This window comes from Lynx canadensis, chromosome B1, assembly GCF_007474595.2.
Source record: "Lynx canadensis isolate LIC74 chromosome B1, mLynCan4.pri.v2, whole genome shotgun sequence".
Classification (NCBI taxonomy): Eukaryota; Metazoa; Chordata; class Mammalia; order Carnivora; family Felidae; genus Lynx; species Lynx canadensis.
The window spans coordinates 27,434,423-27,440,785 of NC_044306.2; the positions used below are offsets into that span (position 1 = coordinate 27,434,423).

Genomic DNA, 6,363 nt, shown 5'->3' on the forward strand with positions numbered 1-6,363 from the left:
ACCCCCCAGGGACAAACTCTAGGAAGGTCTTATCTCAGTAGTAGGAGCACTGCTCCAGAACCACCTAGCAAATCATAAAAGCAAGATTGGAAAGGATCAAAGTGTTTCTAAGCAACTTTAACTGCATCCCAGCACAAAGCTTAAGGAGATGTATGTAGGAATACAAAAATATCCATTGTTGCCTTGCTTCATATGTTGGTTTTGAAAGTCTAATGCTAGTTTAATTCTTTTGTCTTTGTAAGTAATTTGATCTTTTGGTCTAGAGAGACACCTCGAGGATTTTATCTTTATTTCTGAGAACTATTAGTTGGACCAGGCTATGTCTGAGAATTGATAGTTCTGGGTTAAGTTTGACGGATGAGCCCTTCCATGTGTTGATTTAGATCTTTTTCTACTTCTGGAAATTTCCTTGGATTATAATTTTAAATATTAGATCTGTTCCATTGTTTTTATTTTCTTCCTCAGGAACTCAGATAACATGAATATTATTCTTTCTTTACCTGTCTTTCTTTTCTACTACCTTCTGAGCCTTTTTACTTTTTTGTTTACTTATTACCATCCCTTTGGTTGTTTTCCTACCTTTAATTAAATGCTCATTTGGTCCATTCTCCTTTGTGCATGTTATACTTTATTCTTCATTTCTGAGATAACTTTCTCTTTTTCTTCCATTTCTTCCCTGAGTTTAATTTTTTCTTTTCTCTCTCTCTCTCACTCTCTCTTTTTTTTTAAATGCTTATTTATTTTTGACAGAGAAAGAGAGAGAAAAAAACACAAATGGGGGAGGGGTCAGAGAGAGAGGGAGACACAGAATGTAAAACAGGCTCCAGGCTCTGAGCTATCAGCACAGAGCCTGATGTGGGTCTCAAACTCACCAACGGTGAGATCATGACCTGAGCCAAAGTTGGATACTTAACTGACTGAGCCATCCAGGTGCTTCTCTCTCTCTCCTTTCCTTTTCTTTTTTTTTTTTTTTTTTTTTTTTTTTTTTTGGTCCATTTCTGCTTTGAGTTTTTGGGTTTCAGATTTAAAGAGGTTTTCTCATATCCTCAAATGCTTTTTTCAGTAGATTTCATTCATTATGAGAGTATAGACTTACAATTTTCTTCTGCTTCATGGCTGTTTTCCAGGAGGGGAATTTCCCTCAGTTGATTTGCATGCAAATTCATTTCCTGATTATCTGACATATTCCTCTGTGAATTTCACTTTCTTTTTGTTCATTTTTGTGATATTTCCGCATTTTAGAAGATTCCTAGTTTAATTCCTTTTTGGCTTACAAACGTCCAGGTACTTCAGTGGGGTTTTGTTGGACTGTTTTAGTGGTGGGGGAAGAGCCTGCAAGGCTTCCAGTTTTTTGTTGTTTTTTTAAAATCTGGAACGCTTCACGAATTTGTGTGTCATCCTCGCGCAGGGGCCGCGCTAATCTTCTCCATATCGTTCCAATTTTAGCATATGTGCAGCTGAACCGAGCTCGGCTTCCAGTGTTTTTATTCTCTTTTGTCTTATAGGACACAAAATTTCTCCCTTTTTCTTCTTTTCCCACTTACCACTTGAATTCCCAAAGGTGATTCTTCCTTCTTTTTTGCCTCTTTCTCCCCTAGAAGCTTTTTTTCCCCAGAAGACTATCCTTTTAAATCAGGTTTTTCCTTTAAAATATAGTCAGGGTGGGGGTGGCCTGTGTGGCTCAGTCGATTGAGCGCAAGACTTCAGCTCAGGTCCTGATCTACCGGCTTGTGAGTTCAAGCCCCACGTCATGCTCTGTGCTGACAGCTCAGAGCCTGGAGGCTGTTTCGGATTCTGTGTCTCCCTCTCTCTCTGCCCCTAACCCACTCACATTCTGTGTCTGTCTCTCTCAGAAATAAATAAACATTAAAAAAATTTTTTTAATTATATATATATATATATATATATATATATATATATATATATATGGTCTGGGGGCTCCTGGGTGGCTCAGCCCGTTACTGCCAACTCTTGATCTCAGCTCAGGTCATGATCTCACGTTGGTGGGATCGAGCCCCATGTCAGCCCCGCACTGACAGCGTGGAGCCTGCTTGAGTTTCTCTCTCTCTGTCTCTGCCCCTCCCCTGCTTGCTCTCTCTCTTTCAAAATAAATAAACTTTTTTTAAAAATAGAGTTTGTCCCTTTAAATTACATATCTGGTCCTCTTCTTTTTAGTCTATCTGGTCCTTTAAGTCCTGAATACTTTGAAATCCTTTCTCTGCTGTCATGTTCTGATCTACCCGGTTACCTTTTTAGGATTTTCTGACTTAGGGTAAATACAATCTTTCTGGTGGTCACTCCAATTCACACACGGGCCTCTCCACTCGGTCCCTCCTGTGTCTCACAGTTTCTCTCCGCCTGCCTTTGCTTGCCACTGAACCCCATGGGGTGAGAAAGGAACACATGGGCCACAGCACTGATACTTGTTGACTTTTCCCTTTTTACTCACAGTTACTTTACAGTTTCAACATTATTTACGTTCACGTTGACAAGTGGTTTTCATAGAATTTTTGTAGATAGAAAGTTATTTCATATTATTTGGGGAGCAGACCTGGGGAGGCTATTTACCTCACTGCACCCATTGTTTATAGCTCCCCTGAGTGATCATTTTAAAACCTTTTATTTGGGGCACCTGGATGGCTCAGAGCCTAGAGTCTGTTTCGGATTCTGTGTCTCCCTCTCTCTCTGCCCCTCCCCCTCTCTCTGCTCCTCCCCCACTCATGCTCTGTCTCTCTCTGTCTCTCAAAAAATAAACGTTAAAAATAATACAGAAAGAAAGAAAACGTTTTAGTAAAGCATAATATACATACCAGAAGTACACATAGCATTGGTATGCAACATAATAAACTTGCCCAAACTGAACACATCCATGTATCCAGCCCAAGACCAAAGGAAGAAACTTACAAATACCACAACCAACCCATGCTCCTTCACTGGGTATCCTCCCCCCAAAGGTAACCACAGCACAGATGAGTCTCCCCTGGCTTTCACATTCTAGAAATGAAATCATATGGCAGGTGCTCTTATGCGTCTGGCTCCTGTGATCACGTTTAGGAGATTCATCCACGTTTTTCATTCTTGCTGCTAAATACTCTTCCACTTGTGAGTGTGTCACAATTTATTTACCCATCCTATGACTTGAGGATAATTTCAAGTTTTTGGCTAATTTGAATAGTATTGCTGTGAACATGCTTATACATGCCCTTTGGTGAATACATGCAAACATTTCTGATGAGTATATACCTAGGAATAAAATTGCTTGGACCAGCAGTATATAAAAACCCCTCCTATTGTTGCACGCACATCCTTGTCAAAATATGGTATTGTGTGTCTTTTTTATGTGATCTATTCTGATGGTATGTAGTCATATCTCATTGTGATTGAGCGTCTATTCACCTTTTATTGGCCATTTGGTTCTCCTGTTTTGCAAAATTCTCCTTTGGTTATTTTTCTTCTGCTAGTATTTCACTTTAGAGGAAAGAGACCTTTTACCGGGTGACCAGTGATTTCATCATGTTCACAAAACAAATTAGTCATAGAGTAAAAGTCAGACCAAAACCAACAGCTCTGGATTCTCTAGGCGTTTTGTTTTGTTTTGTTTTCCTACCAGAATAAGAAGTTTGGGGTGAATCCTGTTTGTATCTGGTAGTCATTTAAAGTTTTTAAGCTGGCTAATGACATGGCATTGGTGAATTAAATAGGCAAATCTCAACCTGGTGGGTGGAATGGATTATAGAAAAGTGAATCTATGGGTAGATAAACCACTTAGAAGACAAATAGAACATGCAATACAAGCAGGAAGAGACGGAATAAGATTGCAAATAAGAGATAAATCAGAGAGAAAGTGGAAAGAAAACTTTTATGGAACGAAAGAATTCTCTAATCATTTTGTAAGCTCTAGAGACAAAAACAATGGCAACACAGACAGAATTAGGAAAATCCCAAGAACGGGTTATTGGGGATGGGGAGAGCATGAGTTTGGTTTTAAATGCAAAGATTTTGACATGTCAGCAGGATATTCAAAGTATCCAAGAGACAACTGAAAAACCAGAATTTTACGCTAAAGTTAGAGATTTGTGAGTCATCTGTAAAGAAGTGACATGAGAATGGAGGTCATGTAGAAAAAGAAGACTGTAGAACAGAGAGGAGAAATTGCCCCCCCATTCAATGGATGGGGAGAATTCAAGAAAGAAGTCAGAGAAGAGGAGCTAGACAGGTAAGAGGAGGACAGAGGAGAATTAGACAGAATTATGGCAAGAGGCTCAAAGAAATTAAAAAAAAAAAATTTAAGCAGGAGATGGTCAACATGAAACCTCAGAGAAGCAAAATAGCATGAGATCTGGTGGAGGAGAAAAGCCTGCTGAGAGTAGCATGTAGCTGTCATTGGCATCAGTGGAGAGAACAGTACTGCACTAGAGATGAAGGACGTATTATAAGACATTGATAATGTTGATAATCATAATCATAATCAACAATACAACTCGCAATATATTGATAGAACTCTATCAATGGCTTCAACTGTGAAAAGAATTAGCAGGAAAAGAAAAGGCAGTCAACTGAAAATTTTTTCCAAATGGAGGACATCTGTGCTTTATTTCAGTCAGACAGAAAGATGCCCCAAAAAGAGAGATTCACTGATAATGTTAGAAAGCAAAGGAATAACTGCAGTCATGAAGCTCAAGAGGTTAACGAGATTTGGAATACTCCTTATGAGGAGAATTAGTAAGGAATTAAGGATTTCTGCTTCTGAGAGGGAAAAAAAATCCTGAAAATCTTTCTTCTACGATGCTGCATAAAATATTAGAAGCATTCTTTAAAAGTGTAGGTGAGCTTGTAAGAAAATAAAATTCTCAGTTGCCGGGAACAAGAAGTTCCTGAAAACCAGAAAGGGAAGCCATCCAATTGGCATCACTCTGCGGGGCTGGAGGAAGGGGGAACACTTGTTTCAGGTACCCTAGGGGTTTTGATATTTTTATCAATGATGGAGTTAGAATTCAACTTCTGCCCCAAGCTAGGACCTTTGAAAGATCCACTTTCATGAAAGGTGGATTAAGGGAAGAAACAAATCAACCAGAAGCACAGCGACAGCTGAAAAAAAAGTTGTCTGTTTCAGGCCTAACCTTGAGTGGAAAAAATATCCTCTCCTACAAATGTATATATCTGAGTCTAGGCCACATACTAGCCACATGATGCGCTAACCCTCAACCCAAGAAATCAATATAAAAATATGTCCCAGGTCATCAATACCCTGGAATACTAATGTCAAACAACTCTGAAAGGCTGTGTCCCCAATCCTGGCCACATAGGAGACCCACAGATAAATTACCAATGAAGATACACTTAAGCTCAATAACTGGACATACATGAGCAACATTTTATAAAGGCATTGCAAATCTACAGGGTTAGGTCTTCTATAAATTCATACAAATAATCTGAATAAAACTAGAAAATAATTATGTTTAAAATGGTTACAGACAAAAAATAAAGAAGTAAATTTTTAAATGATTAAAGACATAAAAAGATATGATAAAAGCTTAAGAGCAGTATACTGTTTAAAAATTACAATCAGGAGGGGCGCCTGGGTGGCGCAGTCGGTTAAGCGTCCGACTTCAGCCAGGTCACGATCTCGCGGTCCGTGAGTTCGAGCCCCGCGTCGGGCTCTGGGCTGATGGCTCAGAGCCTGGAGCCTGTTTCCGATTCTGTGTCTCCCTCTCTCTCTGCCCTTCCCCCATTCATGCTCTGTCTCTCGCTGTCCCAAAAATAAATAAACGTTGAAAAAAAAAAAATTTAAAAATTACAATCAGGAAAGAAAAATCAGAAAGAAGACACACTGAATATAAGTAAGTAAAATTTCTAGGAATTTCTAGGAATAAAATATATGTATGTATATATATATACATGCATATATATATATATATATATATATATATATATAGCGCCATTGAAATTATAAAAATTCAGCAAATGCATTAAATAGCAGAGTCAACATAGAAAAATCCAGAATTGATGTACACAAAGATAGATCTGAGGAAATTACTCAACATGAATCTCAAAGACACACACAAAAAGGATGAAAATATCAGGCAGAGGTTAAGAGACAGAGGACAAAATGAGAAGGATGAACATACACCTAAATAGAGTTCTAGAAAGGGATTCAACCAAAAGAAATATGGAATAGGTTTTATTTTTTTGAAGACCCAAATGAATCTAAAAAGCTTGACTTTTTAGTTGTTCACATTGGAACAACTGCACACTAACTCTTCCCTGATTATTCTAATCTACATTCTTCCCTTTTTTCTCTGAAGTTCTTTGGTAATTACAATCCATACATCATGAGGTACCGTCTAATTACATACTGTCTTG

The 6,363-nt window shown here is 38.4% G+C and overlaps 1 non-coding gene across 1 annotated transcript; it reads right to left on the reverse strand.

Moving 5' to 3' along the window:
• Positions 1-1,363: 1,363 nt before the first annotated feature.
• LOC115513145 lies at positions 1,364-1,470 on the reverse strand. The gene has a single exon (XR_003968571.1). It is a non-coding gene; the product is annotated as a U6 spliceosomal RNA (small nuclear RNA).
• Between the last annotated feature and the right edge of the window lie 4,893 nt (positions 1,471-6,363).